Source organism: Globicephala melas, chromosome 1 (genome assembly GCF_963455315.2).
Source record: "Globicephala melas chromosome 1, mGloMel1.2, whole genome shotgun sequence".
In the NCBI taxonomy this organism is placed as follows: Eukaryota; Metazoa; Chordata; class Mammalia; order Artiodactyla; family Delphinidae; genus Globicephala; species Globicephala melas.
Window position 1 is genome coordinate 144,651,093 of NC_083314.1, and position 19,293 is coordinate 144,670,385.

The 19,293-nt window shown below is 41.4% G+C and overlaps 1 pseudogene; it reads left to right on the top strand.

Moving 5' to 3' along the window:
• Positions 1-564: 564 nt before the first annotated feature.
• The window catches only part of LOC115860407 (ski-like protein pseudogene), a 29,855-nt pseudogene continuing 11,126 nt past the window's right edge, over positions 565-19,293 (top strand).

The window sequence follows — 19,293 nt, forward strand, 5'->3', positions numbered from 1 at the left end:
ATATCTGACTTATGGCACCAACTGTAATCACTAACTTTTTTTAAATTAATACCAGAACAAATCACTTAACTACTAAAATTTAGAGTATGTCCTATTTCTATCAGGTATCTGTTATTAGCATGACTTTTTAAAATCCTCTTGTCATCTATCCTATGGATCTATTTAGGGAGACAATTTTGTAACGAGGACTGAGGCATTAAAATATTTACACTCTCTCATGGCGGGGCGGGCGACCAGACCTTTGGTGTTTTGTTTTGTTTTTTTAAGATATTTTCTGATTGTATTTATCTAGGAAACTTAACATCGCAAAGCTGGGAGGGGGCTTTCTCCAAGGCAAACCACGCTTAGAAGCAAAATGTAACAGAAGAAGGCAAAGATGAGCTACCGGTAGGTGATGAAATTTCACCTCAAATAAGACGCAAACGGTTGTTTTCAGCCCAGTCAGGTGGGTGAATGACACTCCAGGAGTTCCTAGGGCTTTCAGGGCCCCGCACTTTCTGCGCTCTCTCTCTCTCTCTCCCTGCCCTCCCGCCCCTCCCCCCGGGACTCTGCGGGACTCAGCATGGGGCGCGGAAAAGCCCAGGCTGTTCGCAAACAGGCGTCCTCTGCCTCCCTCCGGGATGTACGTGCGGGGCCCAGGGTAAGAGGCTGCGCTCGGCCCGGCGCCGGGGCCAACCCGAAGGGTGCCAGCTACCCTGCCAGTCCCCCGCTCCACACACCCGGCCGCCCCGGAGCCCAGGCCGGGGCGAGGGCTTCCCGGCGACGCGGGGCCTAGTCGCCCCCCACGCGCCTCCGGCCTCCCGGGGGACGCGAGAAAGAAGGGCTGAGGCCCCCCCCTAGCCGCGGGGTGGGGGAGGCGGCCGCAGCGGCAGGACGCCCCGTCCGCCTAGCCCGAGGGCTTGCCCAGGACCCTCCCGGGCGGCCGAAGGCCAGCGAGCACGGGACCGCGCCGCGCCGCGCCACACTCACCTCGAGCAGCGGCCGCCGCCACCTCAGCATGGCCGTGGGGGTCGTCCCTGAGCAGACAGCCTCCTCCGGAGGGCACCGGCCCGGCCCCAGGCGCCGCCGCGAAGCCTCCCACTCCTGAAGGAGCTGTGGTTGCCGCTGCTGCTGAGGCCCAGCGCCCGCCGAGCCGCATCGGGCTCCCTGGCCGCCGCAGCCACGCGGATCCCGAAGGAGCGCCGCTGAGCCGGGCCGGGGGCGCAAGGCTGCGGCGGGACAACCGAGGTGCTGCAAGCGGGGATCCTCCGTGAAGCCTCCAGCGTCGCCGTGGCCGCTCCTGCCGCCGGCGCCGCTGGGCCACAGCGCCCCCTGGACCCCACGCCCGGCTACGGCGCGGGGACTGCGGCGGCCGCCCGGGCACGAGCTGCAGGGAACGCGAGGGAGCGCGGCCTGGCGTTGGCGGGGCCCCGTGTTCCCTGCGCAGCCCTCGGGCCCGCGGCCCGCCCCCGACGACGCCTCCCGGGAGCCGGAAGCCCCTCGGTCCCCACCAACCTTGGTGGGTCCCCTCCCCTCTCCCCAGTCCTCAGGCCCTGAGCATCTTTGCACCTTTTCTTTCTCTCCAGAAGGTACGTGAACGTTCCCGTCACTCGGACCTTCACCTGAGAGCAGGGGTGTGAGGGAATCTCCTCGTTTTCATCTCTCATGATTCAAGGGGGATCCCTCCTAATCCCTGCAGTGTATCTGGATGCAAGAAGAGTGACCCAGAACCAACCTTCCCCCCGCCCCCAATCCTCTCCCGAAACAGGTGAAGGAATTGTCTTTGACCTTAATTTTTTTGGATCTTGTGGCAGGGCATTTGAGGAATTTATCCTACGGATACCAAACCCTTAACCCCCAACCTCCCCCAAAACAGAAAAATAATAATAATAATAACATGCTGAGGAAGAAAAGACAATAGCCAACGAGTTGTCCTGAAATTCATAAATAACTTAAAGGTAAGAGAAGAACAACCATCTCTTCTAACTAACCCACTCCCCCACCCCCATCTCTACTCTTCCACCCCCAACCCCCACCAAATCCCAGGTAAGGCTCTGAAGGAAGGAAATCGTTATATAGCTGGGGCTGTGGAATCGTTCTGTTTACAGATACCCCATATTCCATCCCACTCAAACTCTAGGCTGCAAAATCAGAAGCAAGAACAAAAGAAGCAAGACTGTCAGAGGGAAAATAGGGAAAGAGAGAAACTCTTCAAGTCCTGTGGTCCCATACTTTTACAAATAGTATACATTATTTTATCATAAAGTGGTATAGTAGAATGAGCAGGGACTTTGGTGGCAGACAGATCCTGATACAACCAATTCCAGCTCTGTGGTGTGTAACTTTATGACCCTGGGCAAGTTATATAATATTTCGGAACCTTGGTTTTCTGATGCCTACCTTGCTGGTTGTTGTGAAGATTGGAGATAATTTATGTAAAGGAACTGGCCCATGGAAGGTACTCAATAAATGTTAGTTCCTATTATCGTTGGTTCCAAAACACTCTTTCTTAGATTCAAGGTTGTTCTCATCTTTTTCTTTCTCTCTCAATCTGTGTGTGTGTGTGTGTGTGTGTGTGTGTGTGTGTGTGTTCCTGTTGAAAGATGGGTGCATCATTTGTCATCATTCTTGGTCTGGGTAAAATCTCCCTAAATTTCACTAATGGATTTATGTAACATCCCTCCACTGAAGAATAATACAGCCTAGTATACTGGATCCTATGACATTCTGTTGCATGGCAGATATCAGGATAGAACCAGTATAGTTTTCTGTATAGAAAAGAATTATAAGGCAATTTCACCTTACCTTAGGTTATGTCCTAATAATAATAAATCTTAATGAGAAAGTTATATAAGGTCTCTGGGAATTTTCAAATAATAATTGAGCAGCCACCTTAGAGAAAATATAACCTAACAGCTCTCTCCCAATCAATGAAAGCTGTTCCTGTGTGTACCTTCACCACCTACTTGTGAGTCACGTCGCCAGAAAGTCACTATCCCCTTTTTATAACAAGAGAAACTGGGGCTCAGAAGGAAACTGTGACTCATCCTCACAACAGCGCTATGAATTAAGTAGTATACTGCCACCATTCTACACGTGAAATGCATCCAACGTAAGGAAAACCTGGAAGTAGACCCTGAAATTCCTTCAGTCTCCCATCTGATGCCCTAACAGTCCTTTCTTCAGTATTTAGAAAATACTATAAGACTAAGTTACTGTTGCTAAAAAAATTTCAATCTAGAGAAATGGGCCCTTTAGTTGAGATTAGTATGGCAACCTAACATTAGCACTGTGCTTTCCAAGCCTAGTTCACTATCACCGCAGGAAATCTGCATTTGTTTATGAGTAATCATGCTACCCAGGGTGTAGCTACTACGTGAAGATGATTCATTTGTTCCCAGGACCAGTTTCCTCTTGCTTCCCGCTTTCCCTCCTTCTCTTCAAATTATGTTGCTCAAAGAGGCTGCCTTTATCATCACTACCACTTCCCTGATTATAGTAGTCCACTTTAAATCTTTTCATCCATGCTTTTATTCTGTTGTTTTGACTCTTCCTACCCAATCTGCTCTCTGCTTCTGAAATGTCTTTCATCTGTTCTCTTCTCCCCTACTGTAAATCTCTTTCATTTTAATCTACCTTGACCTGCTGTCAATTGATTTGGTTACCCTACCCTCAGTTTTGCATTGATTTCCACTACTATTCAGTGACTCTAAAATATCTCCTTGGGCTTCCCTGGTGGCGCAGTGGTTGAGAGTCCGCCTGCTGATGCAGGGGACACGGGTTCATGCCCCGGTCTGGGAAGATCCCACATGCCGTGGAGCGACTGGGCCCGTGAGCCATGGCCGCTGAGCCTGCGCGTCTGGAGCCTGTGCTCCGCAACGGGAGAGGCCACAACAGTGCGAGGCCCGTGTACCGCAAAAAAAAAAGAGTACATACTGTATAAAAGTTGGTTTAAAAGAAAGCACAAAACCTCTTCCATGCTCCCAATAATCCTTGTGCTTCCCAATTTATTTATAAGTACTCATTACTACACTGTCAGTATGTGTTTGCTTGTATGTCTCTCCTATCAGATTGTAAATGTTTGATTCATCTCTGTGTGCCCACAACCAGTCTCAGCACAGAGTACACCTCAGGGGATGTTAAGCTGAACAAAGCTGTGGCTTAGCGTGATGTGCATCAGGCTAGTGCATCCCACCCACTCAGTTACTTTTTGGGCCTTACCTGTTAACTTCCAGGGTCCACCAAAGAGTAAGATGCCCCTTCAACAGGCGATTGCCCTGCAGCCCAGAATTGACCCCAGCCTGCTGCTGCCAGCTATGGTCTCCCCCACCCCTCTGACCAATCATAGCCAGGAATCAAACCCAAAATTCACAGTTACCTGTTACCAAACAGGAGAGCCCTAGAGCAAGCCAGAAGTCAGTAAAGCAACACAAACTTAAAAAGGAAATTGGGGACGTTTGGGAGTTTGTTAGGTCACTTGAGTCATTTCAAAAGGAACAAAACAATTCCCATTTTAGGAATGAAGCATAAGGAAGTAATCAAATATATGAAGAAAGATGTGCAAAAAGATGTTTATTATATATTTTACTATAGATTTATAACGTAAAAATGTAAGGAAAGCCTTAAATGAATTACAGTACCTCCACACAAATATTGTGCATCTGTTAATTGCATTTTTAAAGAATTTTAAAAGACATTGAATACTGCTCATGATTCAATATCAAATTGTGTTAAGTAAAAAAGATCATTGTATGATCCCAATTATGTTTTTATATATTTGTAAAATATATAAATATATTTATAAGGAAAAGTACAAAATGTTATATGTTTGTGGGTTTTTTATTTTTTTTTTTGTGGTAGGTTTTTTTATTTTGAGATAATTTCATATTTAAAGAAAAGTTGCAAAAATACTACAAAAGAATCCCATATATCTTTCACCCATATCTAACCACATTTGCTTTATTCTGTCTCTTTCTTGTGTGCACACGTGCTCTCATTCTCTCTCTTTCTTCCGTCTCTACAGAGAGGTAGATATAAATATAGATATTTAAAGAAACTACTGTAATTATTTTCTGATCCATTTATCCCTAAATATTTTTCAGTATATTTCCTCAAAATAGTACAAATACGGGGACTTCCTTGGCTGTCCAATGGTTAAGACTCCGCGCCCCCAAGGCAGGTCGCACAGCCTGATCCCTGGTTGGGGAACTAAGATCCCAAATGCCCCACGGTGGGGCAAAAAAAAAAAAAGGTACAAATATCACAGTACAATTATCAAACTCAGAAAATAATATTGATACAGTACCATGACTTAGTCTATGACCTTATTCAAATTTAGCCAATTGTCCCACTAATATTCTTTATAGAAAAAGAAAATCACTTTTTTTTTCTGGCCCAGGATTCAGTGCAGGATCACACATTATAATTAGTGTCAAATCTCTTTAATATTCTTTAATCGGGAACCATTTCTCAGTCTTTGTTTCATATGACCTTGCCATTTTTATGGCATTTATTTTGTAAAATATCCCTCGATTTGAGTTTGTCTGATGTCTCTTCTTGATTAGATTCAGGTTATGCATTTTTGGCAGGAGTACTACAGAATTGATGTGTCCTTCTCAATGCATCACATCAGAAGACATGTGACACCTATATAGGTGATAGCAGTTTTGTTCACTTGATTAATTAAGGTGGTATCTGCCAGGTTCATGCAGTGTCAGTAACCATTTTGCTCTTTGTAATTAATAAATATCTTGTGGAGAGATCCCAAGTTTTAACATTCATTGATAATTCTTGCTTGAAACAGTTATTAGAATAGTAGTTGCCAAATTTCTAATTCCATCATTATCATTCCTAATACATTTTTTTATTTGCCTTCCTACTGTATGGGCAAACTTTTTGCTTCTCCCCCCATTTATTTGTTTATCAATTTATTGATTTATATCAAGATAAACTCATCAATTTTTATTTTATTCTGTGAATTTTATAATCATTAACCATCAGTTTTTTTGAATTTTTGAATTTTATTTTATTTTTTTATACAGCAGGTTCTTATTAGTTATACATTTTATACATATTAGTGTATATATGTCAATCCCAATCTCCCAATTCATCCCACCACCACCACCACCACCCCGCCACTTTCTCCCCTTGGTGTCCATACGTTTGTTCTCTACATCTATGTCTCTTATTTCTGCCCTGCAAACCGGTTCATCTGTACCATTTTTCTAGGTTCCACATATATGCGTTAATATACGATATTTGTTTTTCTCTTTCTGACTTACTTCACTCTGTATGACAGTCTCTAGATCCATCCACATCTCTACAAATGACCCAATATTCCATTGTATATATGTACCACATCTTTATCCATTCATCTGTCGATGGGCATTTAGGTTGCTTCCATGACCTGGCTATTGTAAATAGTGCTGCAATGAACATTGGGCTGCATGTGTGTTTTTGAATTATGGTTTTCTCTGGGTATATGCCCAGTAATGGGATTGCTGGGTCATATGGTAATTCTATTTTTAGTTTTTTAAGGAACCTCCATACTGTTCTCCATAGTGGCTGTATCAATTTACATTTCCCCTAAAAGCCCTAGTTCCACTTAATGGAGAATGGTATTTAGAAATTAAGATCTAGGTGGTAGGTGTGCTCATTACCACTATGGTGCCATTGCTTCTAGGCTCTCTCAGTAAGTAGAGCTAGAAAACACACACACACACACACACACACACACACACACCACTTTTACTTGAACCTCATTTTTACTTTAAAGAACAGATGAACTCCAGTATTCAAATTTGGCAGACATTTTCTAGAAAATGGCTGAAGTGAGCTTGTCACTTCAAGGAAAGCAACTAACAGGATTTGTTGCCAATGATAAAATTCAAGCTTTCAGGTAAATATTAGAATACTGAAAAACTTGTATTCACCAAGATAAACTTGACAGCTTCCCAAACTTTCTGAAGGAATGGGTGGTTATTAACAAATGTTATGGAATGTTATGTTGGTATTTTTTTAATAGTGTAATGAAATATGTCAACATTGGGAAGGTCTGCATAACTCAGTGAACTAGTATTTTTTTCAAATGACCAACGCATAATGTTACAAATATGTAATTGGGTAAAATATCCCTTTAAAGTGTAATATAGACCAAAAGATTTTAATGGAACAGAGTGCAAAAAATTAATCAGTATGGTTTCAGATTCCACATTGCAGCTAACCATTAAGAAATTACCACTTTTCGGGCTTCCCTGGTGGCGCAGTGGTTGAGAGTCCGCCTGCCGATGTAGGGAACACGGGTTCGTGCCCCGGTCTGGGAAGATCCCACATGCCGCGGAGCGGCTGGACCCGTGAGCCATGGCCACTGAGCCTACGCGTCCAGAGCCTGTGCTCCGCAACGGGAGAGGCCACAACAGTGAGAGGCCCGTGTACTGCAAAAAATAAAAAAAAGAAAAAATTGGACTTCATCCAAATTTCAAATTTTCTGAAATTGGTCATGGTGGGACTATTTATACTATAGAAGTTGGCAAACGCTACAAATCAGGGCTTGTTTTGTTAATTGTCTAGACTTAAGAAAGTGACAGAGTGAATGTTAATAATGCAGATTAAACTTAAAATTGTGTTGTATCTATAGCTGTTACGTTATGAAAAACAACAAAAATTGAGGAAATATTCTTCCAGCATTTGAAAACTATTACCTGATTCAGCAAATAAGTCACTCATATTATTGACAAATGAGTGAAGTTCCAATAGATGTCTTTGTTGTTTCACTTTCATCTTACTTGTTAACATTAAAATGTTAACAACATTCATGTCGGAACTGCACTCAGAGAGCTGGTTATTAAACATGTACCAGCACACCATAGGCTGGAAAGGACATCAATGATCCTATAATCCAGCATCTCTTATCATTTTACATGTTAGGGGCATGAAGCCCAGGACCTGCCCAAGGTCACAAACAAGTGAATGGATGGATGGTCAACCTTTGAATCATGTACTATTCTTTTACACTTTAACATCACCTCCCTGGGTATCCAGGAAAATATGTTTTCCATGACATGTCAGAGTGAGGATGGGCAGTGAAGATGTGTGAAACAGTTGTCATCAGTTTAGCTAATAAAAAGCCCTTCTCTCCAGAGTTCTAATGATGCTGTGTACCTCCCATGGGGTAACGAGGAGCCAGAAAAATCAGGACACAAGAAGAGACCTGCCAGGTGCCTCTCTCTATCCTGGCAGACAGCAATAGGGCAGGTAAACAAGCCATGCTTTATTTTTGGACTTTTCTCTCCTTACGCCCTGAGGCATTAAAGAGATTGGGGAGGTATTCAGGCTTCTCTCTTCAATAAAGGATTAAACAGAGGCCTGGCCCCATGGAAGAGGATCATGTTCAAACTTGGCCTCCAGACCAAAGTTCTCTCCTTGGCCTCAATCACTTGGAACATCACTTCAGTATTATTTACCCAGAGTCTCCTTGGGAGGCAAGCCAAGGATTATTAATAATAATAGAAATTTACTTTTACATATATCCCTTTACAGTTTATAAGGCCTTTGTACATGCACCATCCTGCTTCAGCCCCATCATAGCCCTGTATGGTGAGTAGGGTAGGGGTTAGTAAATCTATTTTTTTTTTTTTTTTTTTTTTTTTTGCGGTACGCAGGCCTCTCACTGTTGTGACCTCTTCCGCTGCGGAGCACAGGCTCCAGACGCGCAGGCTCAGCGGCCATGGCTCACGGGCCCAGCCGCTCCGCGGCATGTGGGATCCTCCCGGACCGGGACACGAACCCGTGTCCCCTGCATCGGCAGGCGGACTCTCAAACACTGCGCCACCAGGGAAGCCCAAACCTATTTTATAGATGGGGAAATGAGGCTCAAAGAGACAGGGTGCCCAACTTCGTGGAACAAATTTTAGGACTGGAACCCAGATATACTGACACAAAATTCAGTTGTCTTCCATGGCACAAAAGTACTACAGCACAGGCCTAGAAGTATTCCGAGAATTATTATTAATGATAGTCATTAATAATAAAAAGTAGTTTGTTAGGAGAGAGGATAATTGAGCCAGAGAGGTCTTTGAGAAGCAGTTATTCAGGAGGGTCCAGGAAGTTCTTACTAAGGAAGTGACATGTAAGTTGGTACCTAAAGGCCAAGTAGCAGTGAGCCAGGAGACAGCGTGTGCAATGGCCTGGGAAACTGTGGCAGTCAGCCAGTGTGGCCAGAGTGGCCTGAGCAAGTAGTAAGTAGCAAGAGATAAGACCAGAGAGAGAGAGGCAAAAGTCAGGTCACAAAGGATGTGTAGCCCATGGCAGGCAGTTGGGATTTTATCTCAAAGACAGTGGGAAGCCTTGGAAGGTTTTTAACCAGGGGAGGGATGTGATCCAATTTATGTTTAAAATATCACTGGCTGCTGAGAGGCAATGGAATTATAGAAACAATATTTGAAGCAGGGAACAGGAGGCTCAGAAATCCAAGCAAGACAGTAGCTTGGACTAATCTCAGGTAGTAGCAGTGGAGATGGATAACTCTGAGTGGATGAATTTGAAATATATGCCAGATATTGTCAAATAAGTTTTCTTATTTAAGCCTCACAACAACTCAGTGATGTAGGTATTCTACAGGTTTTACAGATTTTTTATTTTATAGATGAGGAAGCTGAGATTCAGAGAGGTTCAGCTTCCATATCATGCTTCCCTCTATATAACAATGATCGTCTCATGCCAAGTAAGGAAACTGAAGTTCAGAACCCAGAGTAGGTGTCAGGGTGATTAGCATGATAAAGCTCCTGTCAAAAGGCTTTGTCTTTTTCCAGATGAAAAAAAAATCAGTCTAGGTTAGGGAACTCCTATGGTTAGAGGAGGTTATATCAACTAGAGAACTGTATGTGACTCAGCACAAGGTCAGGCCATAGGACCCCTAGATCCCAGTAGTGTGGACTATTTGGCAACATGAAAAATTTAAACCTTAGAAAGGTGTAATTGTAGATTGATAGAATTTGAAAGACTTCTTACAGATAGTTGGGTACAAACGTCCCACTACACTGATGAGAAAACGAAAAACTAGCGTTCAGAGAGGGGGGAGGGGCTTACAAGGGTTGCCTGGAATGATAGTGGCAGAGTTGGGGCTAGAACCGGGTCTTCTGACTCCCAGCCTATTGTTCCCACAGAACTGAGTTCTGCTATTTCTTTGATAGGCCCAACGATCCTTTTACACTGAGATATTCCATATCAAATGAATTCCACGTGGGGAAAATGTGCTTTTGAGTAGAGGAAGGGGGACAAATCTCACTTCTGCTCCTAGGAGTTCCCTGCCAGAATCCCAAGTCATTATCTTCCCACATAACAACCTCTTAAATCCCCAAACAAAGCCTGCTCCCAGGAAAACTGGAGAGAGGGCCAGATTGTCCCCAGGATTCGAGGCTCCTATTCCTCCCTCTCTATCCCCTTCCTTCCCCAGGTGCTCTCTTTACTCTTAAAAGCATGCTTTGGGGAAAGGATCTTCTATCAGACACTTAACTTTGGCATGAATTGAGGAGAAGCAAATCCCAGTAAGCCAGGGCCCCTAAATTCTGCCTCTCACTGCTATGGGACTCTTGGGCAAATCACTGCTTCTCTCTGGGCCTGTTTCCTTATCTGTACAATGAGGATACTGGACATAATTTCTGAGGGACCTGCTAGTTCTGATCGTATGGGATCAGAACTTATCAGTTCCCACAACTCCAGATTCCTGCTACAGAGTATGTTCGCCGGAACTCTTGGTTACCTAGTGAAGGGATGCTCATCAGGTGGAATGTCATCAGTGGCTGGGCCCTCCCTGCTTTCCCCCAACATCCTCATCTGGTCCCCCACAGCCTATGACTGGAAGCTCCTAGGATTCAGATTCGTTTTCTTCTCTGCATTCAAGGGAGGAATGATCCCCAGCCTTCACCCATACACCCAGCCTACACTCATACCCTGAGTATAATTTGAGGGTGGCATCTTCCTGCCTTAAAATATCTCCTCCTCCCACCCCACTGGGAGGAAGTGAGATGCTGATGAAATCACGAGAGTTGTGGAGTAAGTAGGCTTGGGTTTGAATCTAGCCCCGCCATTTTACCAGGTCTGTGACCTTGGGCAGGTTATCCCCTCATCCTCATATCCCCAAGCTCTGAATGCTCTGAAGATTAGGGTAACGTCTGTGAAATACCTGTTGAAGGAAAGCATATGGTAATCTCCTTTTCACTTAAGGAAAAGATATCACATTAGAAATAGAATATTAAGAGAGCCGTCTCTCTCTTCCTACAAGTTTTTAAAAAATGAGGCGATGCCATCTAACTGCTTATTTTCTAAAAACCCAAATGCAATGAAGTCTTTTTTTCTTCCAAGTGTCCAATATATAATTTGTGTTCAATACATTTTTATTATCATTATAATTATGATTGTTTATTTTAAGTCCATTGACTCCACTCATAAGGTTCTGAATTCTCTCTTAAACAGAAATCTATTCAAAACTCTCTCCTGGGGCTTCCCTGGTGGCGCAGTGATTGAGAGTCCGCCTGCCGATGCAGGGGACACGGGTTCGTGCCCCGGTCTGGGAAGATCCCACATGCCGTGGAGCGGCTGGGCCCATGAGCCATGGCCGCTGAGCCTGCGCGTCTGGAGCCTGTGCTCCGCAGTGGGAGAGGCCACAACAGTGAGAGGCCCGCGTACAGCAAAAAATAAAAATAAAAAAAAAAATAACTCTCTCCTGCTTAAAAATCTTCAGTGGCTCCCCATACCCTACACGATATAAAGCCCAAACTTTATACTGTCGTTCAGAGTTCTTAACACTCTGGTCGAACCTGCTTTTGCAGACTGGAACTTCTGGTATACTAAAAAAAAAAAGTGTAAGTTTTGGCATCCCACCTTAGCCACTTTTTCCTTCTCTGTGGTGCTGGGATAGTAATTTCTACCTTATCCATTAAATAATAGTAGCTTATGATAGCTACTAATTGTTGCAGTTATTAAGTGCTGGCTAGTGCACAAAAATTTGACAAATTCATTTAATCCTGACAAGAGCCCAATAAAGTAGGTGCTTTTATTTTCGGATGAGAAAACTGAAACTTAGGTTAAATAATTATCAAATATAACACAGGCTTAAGCCCAGGTCTAGCTGTCATCCCAGTTCATGGTATAAGCCATTGTGCTAGAGTCTCCCTGAGGGCGTATGTTTGAAAGGGCTTTGTACACAGTAAGGCTGTGAAAATTGGCTATTTATCACTATCACCATCTTCTTCTTCCTTAGATCCAATGCTCTGATTACACAGAGCAAGTTATCATTCTTAAAGGCACCTTCACAGCTTTGTGCCTTTGCTCATATTGTTCTCTCTGCCTGAAATACTCTTATTTTCCTCTCAAAAATTCCTTTCATGAGACCCAGGTAGGAGATCACCTACTTTGTGAAGTCTTCCCTAACACGCTGGCATATCCCTCATCCCTTCAGTGGTAGACATTGAGACTTCTCCATCTTTGTGTCCTTGGCCCTGTCCACTTGGTAAATGTTCAATAGTTATTTGTTGAACTCATTAATCTTAAATCATTTATTATAAATTCAGTGAAACCAATCAAGGGAGTTTTTTATCTTAAGGGTCTTCAAGTATGCCGGAGAAAATCTAAAATGATTGCTGAGTGACACTTAGAAGATAGCAGTGTAATTCAAGCTATGTCCAACAGGTGGCACAGTAATCATGGTCAAAGCAGCCAAGGGAAGTGCTCTTTTGAAAAGGGAGAGGGGTAACAACAATAATTAATATTTGCATAATGTTCACAAAGCTTTTTTACATATATTATCTACATGAATTTTTAACCCCCACTTTACAAATGAGGAGGGAAATAAGGGAACTTTTCCAAATCCCAGAATCTTTTCAGAACACAATATCAATCAATTAGGTAAGGTGATTTCAAGGGTCCACCAGAGACCCTGTGATCTTCCTTCCAAATTACCTCCCTCCTTTTTTGAAAATGTGTGAAATGTTACTTTAGGAGTGTCAAATATTTGGCTGAGGCTTTAAATTTTAAATATTTAAATGGAGGGTAGGGATAGGGGAATGTATGAAATACTTTAATTCATTTGCAGTTTAGTGTAAAAAGTTTAAAATATATTCCTGAGAACCACTTGACCTAAGTGGGTTGGGTGGATGCAATAAGTGTTCATAAGGGCACTGGGGACATGAAGAAGAGCCACAAAGATGAGATGGCAGGTAGGGGTAGGATGGGAAACTATAGGAAGTGACATTAACTTAATTTTGCCATAGGCTAACCTGTCATTAACTTGATTTTGCCATTGCCAGAGGACTCCATTCATCAGGGGGTTTGTTACCCCAGGAATTGGAGAGTACAGTTCAGGACAGTGTAGAATCAAGTAAGAATGCCTGGGAAATTCTCAAGAAACCTTTCTGGCATCCTCTAGAGAGAAGGTAGAAAATCAAGAGTCAAATCTGGGGTTGTAAGAATGAAATCTGGAGTAAAATAGTAACGTCTGAAATTCCAAGTTTGGCACCTGGAGTTCAGTGTTAGAATCTCAGACTCTGATAGAACTTGGAGGTCAAAAGTAAAATACAAAAGTCACAGATTAGAACTTGTGTTCCATATAGCATCTTGGGTTGCTATTATTGAAATTCCAGAAGTAGAATTTCTTTTTTTTTTGGCTGCTCTGTGTGGCTTGCAGGATCTTAGTTCCCCAACCAGGGATTAAACCCTGGTTCTAAGTCCTTTATATGTATTATTATTATTATTACATTTAGTGCTCACAGAAAAAACCTGTCAGGTCAGTACTATTATTATCATCCCTATTTTACAAATGAGGAAACCAAGGCATAGAGAGGTTAAATAATTTTCCAAAGGTCATACCTGGGAAGCACAGAGATGGTATCTGACTGTAAGCAAGTATGCCTCCAGAGTTCATGCTTTTAAGCACTATGGTAAGTACCTCTAGATTCTAGAGTTTAGAAGAACTTTAAATTTCATTAGTAAAACTTCAGGTGTAACAAATAGAACCTTGAGTTACCATAATAGAAACTATAATGCCAATAGCAGCATCTTGAGCAATCTTTATGTCCAATGGTAGAACGAGGGACTCACACAATAGAAACTGAATAAAACATAAATTATTCAATTCCGAAATTAGAGCCCCAAATGAAGACATCGATTTAATCTCAGTAATTGGAGTCCAAAATTCTACTACCAGAACTTCAGACTCAGCTCTGAACCTTCAGGTCTAATCCCAATAATGGAATCTGTGTTCTGAGAGTAAAGTCTAAGTTTCTATAGTATAATTTCAGTTTCTGAGAGTAGAACCTTGAGGGTTTTTCTTTTGTTTTGTTTTGTTTTGTTTATTTTTGGTTGTGTTGAGTCTTCGTTGCTGTGCACGGGCTTTCTCTAGTTGCGGCGAGCGGGGGCTACTCTTCGTTCAGGTGCACGGGCTTCTCATTGCGATGGCTTCTCTTGTTGCGGAACACGGGCTCTAAGGTGCATGGGCTTCAGTAGTTGCAGCACTTAGGCTCCGTAGTTGTGGTGCACGGGCTTAGTTGCTCCATGGCATGTTGGATCTTCCCGGACCAGGGATTGAACCCCGTGTCCCCTGCATTGGCAGGCAGATTCCCAACCACTGCGCCACCAGAGAAGTCCCAGAACCTTGAGTTTTAATGGTAGAATTTTCTGGGGAGACCTAGGGTTTTAATAGCAGAATCTAGAATTAGTGGATCCTTTAGTTCTGAAATTGGAAATTGGGATTCCAACAAGGAAATCTTAAATTGAAGTAGTAGAATGTAAGGTCCAATATTAAGATTTTGGGTTCAGAGAGTACAATAACACGTTTCAAAAGTAGGATATGTGATTCAAAGAATAGAACCTGGAGTTCTAACATTAGAACCTTGGGTTTTGACAAGAGAATCTGGGGTTATTGGAATATTAGAATCTGCAATTTAGGGAATAGAATCTGGAGTTGCCAAAATAGAAGGTATAATTCCAAAAGCAGCATCTGTGGCTTTAGTAGTGGAATCTCTTTGCCCAGTGGGAAAATATGGGACTCACAGAATACAACCTGGAATTCCAAACATAAATTATTGGGTTCCCAGAGTAGAATCTGTAGTTCAATAGATTAATTTTATGGAATGATAGTAGAATATGGACTTGTATTAGTAGAATCAGATATGCTCAGAGTAGACCAGGAGGTCCACTATTCGAATCTGGAGTTCACAAAATAGAACTTGGGAGTTTCAGTAGAACAATCTAGAGGTGCAATTGAAGGATTCTGGGACTTAAAGTAGGACTTGGACTTATAATGGTGGACTCAATATAGTTAGTTTTCATCTCAGTTTTCAACCCTTATCCTGTGTTAATAGTAGGATCATGCCTCAGCAAAAATCACTATTTCCTGTTTAATGAAGGAAGGTTCTTAGAGGGTAGGATTTCAACTGCCACTTTCAGAAGTGTGTAGAATTGAATGTAACCTCCCAGTGTTACTGAAGGCTATTTGGCTCTAGATGAAAGAAGTCTTCTAATCAATGAGCCAGGTGATTAAGCCTGTGTTATGGGCTCCGAGGCATTCCAAAGGGAAGATTCTATCCTTGTCCTGAGAAGCTAACCATGAACGAGACAATACAAGCCCAATGTAGGGTACAATGTAATCCAGGCGAAAAATGTGTAGGCCAGCACTATTGAAACGGGGGAAAGAGATAAGTGAAGGCTGCAACAGTCTGGGAGGATCCACAGAGGAGGCATTTCAAAGGACAGGTAGAATTTAAATAGGCAAAGAGGAGGCAGGGCATTTCAGGTGGGAAAATACTAATCATTTATGGAAGCAGGATCTAACATGGTGTGCACTAGCAATTTTTCCACAAGGAAGTATTATGGAGTGTCCACAACTCACTAGGTACAATGTAGGCCCTGGGGAAATAAAAAGAAATCACAAGTAGTTTCCTCTGAGGAAATTATGTGGAAAAAGCAATTGCAATGACTTTGGCATTAGATATACCTGGGTTTGAAAAGCACGCTCATTAACTTACTAGCTATGTAACTAAGCAAGCCCCTTTGTATCTTTGAGCAAAGAGGATAATGACACCTCCCTCAAGGGTTGTTGTGAGGATTCAGAATATTCATGATGGTGTGGTGTGGGGTGCGTGTGTGTGTGTGTGTGTGTGTATAAAGAGGCACATGGAGGATGCTAGTTGATGATGATGATAGTGATGATATGCTGAGTCACATACAAAGTGTTAAGAAAATACAGAGCAGGTGACATTAGAACTGAGTCCTGATGGTAGGATGCATCTGACAATCAGAAAAGGGAAAGGGCATTTCAGGCAGAGGAAGCAAAATTTAGAAAAGTACAGAGGCATGCGAGGGAACAGTATTTTGGAAGACCTGGTCATTGATGAGGCTGGAGTAAAGGGTTTTTAGTGCCAGGCTAATTGCCTTTAGGTGATGGTGAAGCATTGAAGTGTCATTAGTAGGGGATTCGCTCAACAGAAATATATTGAACAGGCTTAGGGCCTAACTGAATACTAACTACACCAGTGTAGGAGAGATGGCCTCTGCTTGCATATACCTTACAAAAATTCAGCTGGGAAGAAAGATAAATAACAACATGAGCATAGAAAGAAAAGGTTGGGCTTCAGAGTTAAGAATCTCTCCCTATGTTTCACCCATCAAGTTTACTAACGTTTACTGACACCTCCTTCAGGGAGTCTGTGAGCTCCCCGAGAATAGAGACTATGTCTTTTCCCCCAAAACTCCTTTCTGTGGAAAAACTCATACATACAGAAAAGTTTAAATAAATATCCATGAACTCAACTTCCTAGGTTTAATAATCAACATTTTGATTTATTGCTTTGTATATATTTTTTAACTATATGGAAGTTGCAGACACCATGACACTTTACCACTACATAATTCAGCATAAATCTCCTAAGAATTAGGATATTCACCTGCAGAACCACAATACCATTATCACACCTAATAAATTAATTCCCTAAAATCATCTATAATTCAGCCCATGTTCAAATTTTTCCAATTGTCCCTAAATGTCTTTTATAGTTAGTTTTGTTTGAATCAATTTTCAATCAAGATTCAGGCAGCTCATTGGATCATTGTGTACCTTAATATTCTTTTCATCTAAAATAGTCACCCCATTTTTTTCAATTACAATGACTTTTTAGAAAAAGGCCTATTTTCTTAAAGACTGTCCCACATTCTTGATTGTCTGGATTCTTATAAAGTAGAAGTTAAATCTAAAGGCTTGATTAAATATAGGTTAAACATTTTTGGCAAGACTATTTCATAGGTAATACTGTGAACTTCATGTTGAATTGCTTTGAGAGGTACATAATGTCAAGTTGGCCTACTCTTAGTGATGCTATGATTATTTGGTTAAAGGCGGCCAATCACCACACTCCCCCACCCCCAGCTTTGCAATAAACAAGTAATCTATGGTGATATGCTTTGGTACCATGTAACAACCTCTTACCTAATAGTTTAGGATCTATTGAAAGACTTGCGTCAATTAGTTATTTCACTGGTGGTTGAAATGTGATTTTCTAATTCCATCATTCCTTCTATATCTATGGCTGGCATTCTTTTGAAAAGAACTTTTTGTTTCCAACATGGGATGAACTAAAGTTCTTTCTTAAATTGCATGATAAAATGTTTAATTCTTTTCCATTTTACTACCAATTTTTAGAGTAAGAGTCGGTGAAATAGTCACCTCCAATTGTGGCAATGGATTTTTTCTTTTACTTTTTTTTAAGATAGTATCCCTTTGGGTTTGTAGATTTTTACTTATTCAGTATTCTACAAACAATGACAATTGCATTTAGTTTGTCATTATCTATTTTAATGCTTAAATTGTCCCAGATTTGGCCAGTGCAAACTCCTTCAAGCTGCCTCTTGTATAATTTTGATATGGCTCCATCATTCTTTGAGCATTTCCTTATTTTCTGGAACAAAAAGATATCCCATATTCACTTCATACTTTCTCTGCCCTAGACCTGGGATCAGCCATTTTTCTGGAGGGACCCCTGTTTCCTTTTATTGGGGAATGATACCTAGAAGCCCTGATCTAGGCATTAGATGTGCTTATTGCTACTGGGGTGTCACTGCTTCTGGGCTTATTCAGTGGACAGAACTAGAAAACTTATATTTTAAAAATCATGAGGTAATATTGATGTTGCCAATTAAAGCTTAAGTTTTTCTTAGCTGCTATTATATCTATTTTTCTTAACATGAAAATCATGGTTTCTAATAACATTAACACATTTATTTATTTGTTTTATCCTATAATATACATGAAATAGTTTAGAAATTATAATACCAATGTACTGACAATAAGACTAGAATCAAATTTAAGATTTCTTTGCAGATCTTGTCCTTAGACACTCTCCCACATCCTACTTAGCACCACGTTCAAAAGAAACTTGAAATAATCTTTTCTTTCTAGTAATTATAGTAATAATTTGATGTACAGTTAGGTCCATATGCTTTAATTTATCTTCAATTTTAGTGTTTATTTTTTAAATTTTTATTTTATTGGAGTATAGTTGATTTACAATGTTGTGTTAGTTTCAGGTGTAGTGCAAAGTCATTCAGTTATACCTATGCATGTATTCATTTTTTTTTAGATTCTTTTCTCATATAGGGTCATCACAGAATATTGAGTAGAGTTCCCTGTGCTATACAGTAGATCTTTATTGGTTATCTATCTTATATACAGTACTATGTGTGTGTTCATCTGAAGCTTCTGATTTATCCCTCCCCCCCACAGTGTTTACTTTTAAAATAACATCTTGAATATATAACATTTTACATAGCCTAAAGTCAAAATATTTTAAATACTATATTTGGAGAAATCTTCGTCTTCTCCACCACATTTTTCCCTCCGTTGATAGGCAGAAATTTTTAGTAGCTTCTAAAATACTTACAGTGTTTGTGTTTATTTCCTCTTTCTTTTAAAAAGTCCTTTACTTCATGGGCATATATCCAGAGAAAACCGTAATTTGAAAGGATACATGCACCCCCATGTTTATTGCAGCACTGTTTACAATAGCCAGGACATGGAATCAACCTAAATGTCAATCTACAGAGTAATGGATAAAGAAGATGTGGTACATATATGCAATGGAATATTACTCAGCCATAAAAAGAATGAAATAATGCCATTTGCAGCAACATGGATGGACCTAGAGACTGTCATACTGAGTGAAGTAAGTCAGACAGAGAAAGACAAATATCATATGATATCACTTATATGTGGACTCTAAAAAAAAAGGTACAAATGAACTTATTTACTAAACAGAAATAGAGTCACAG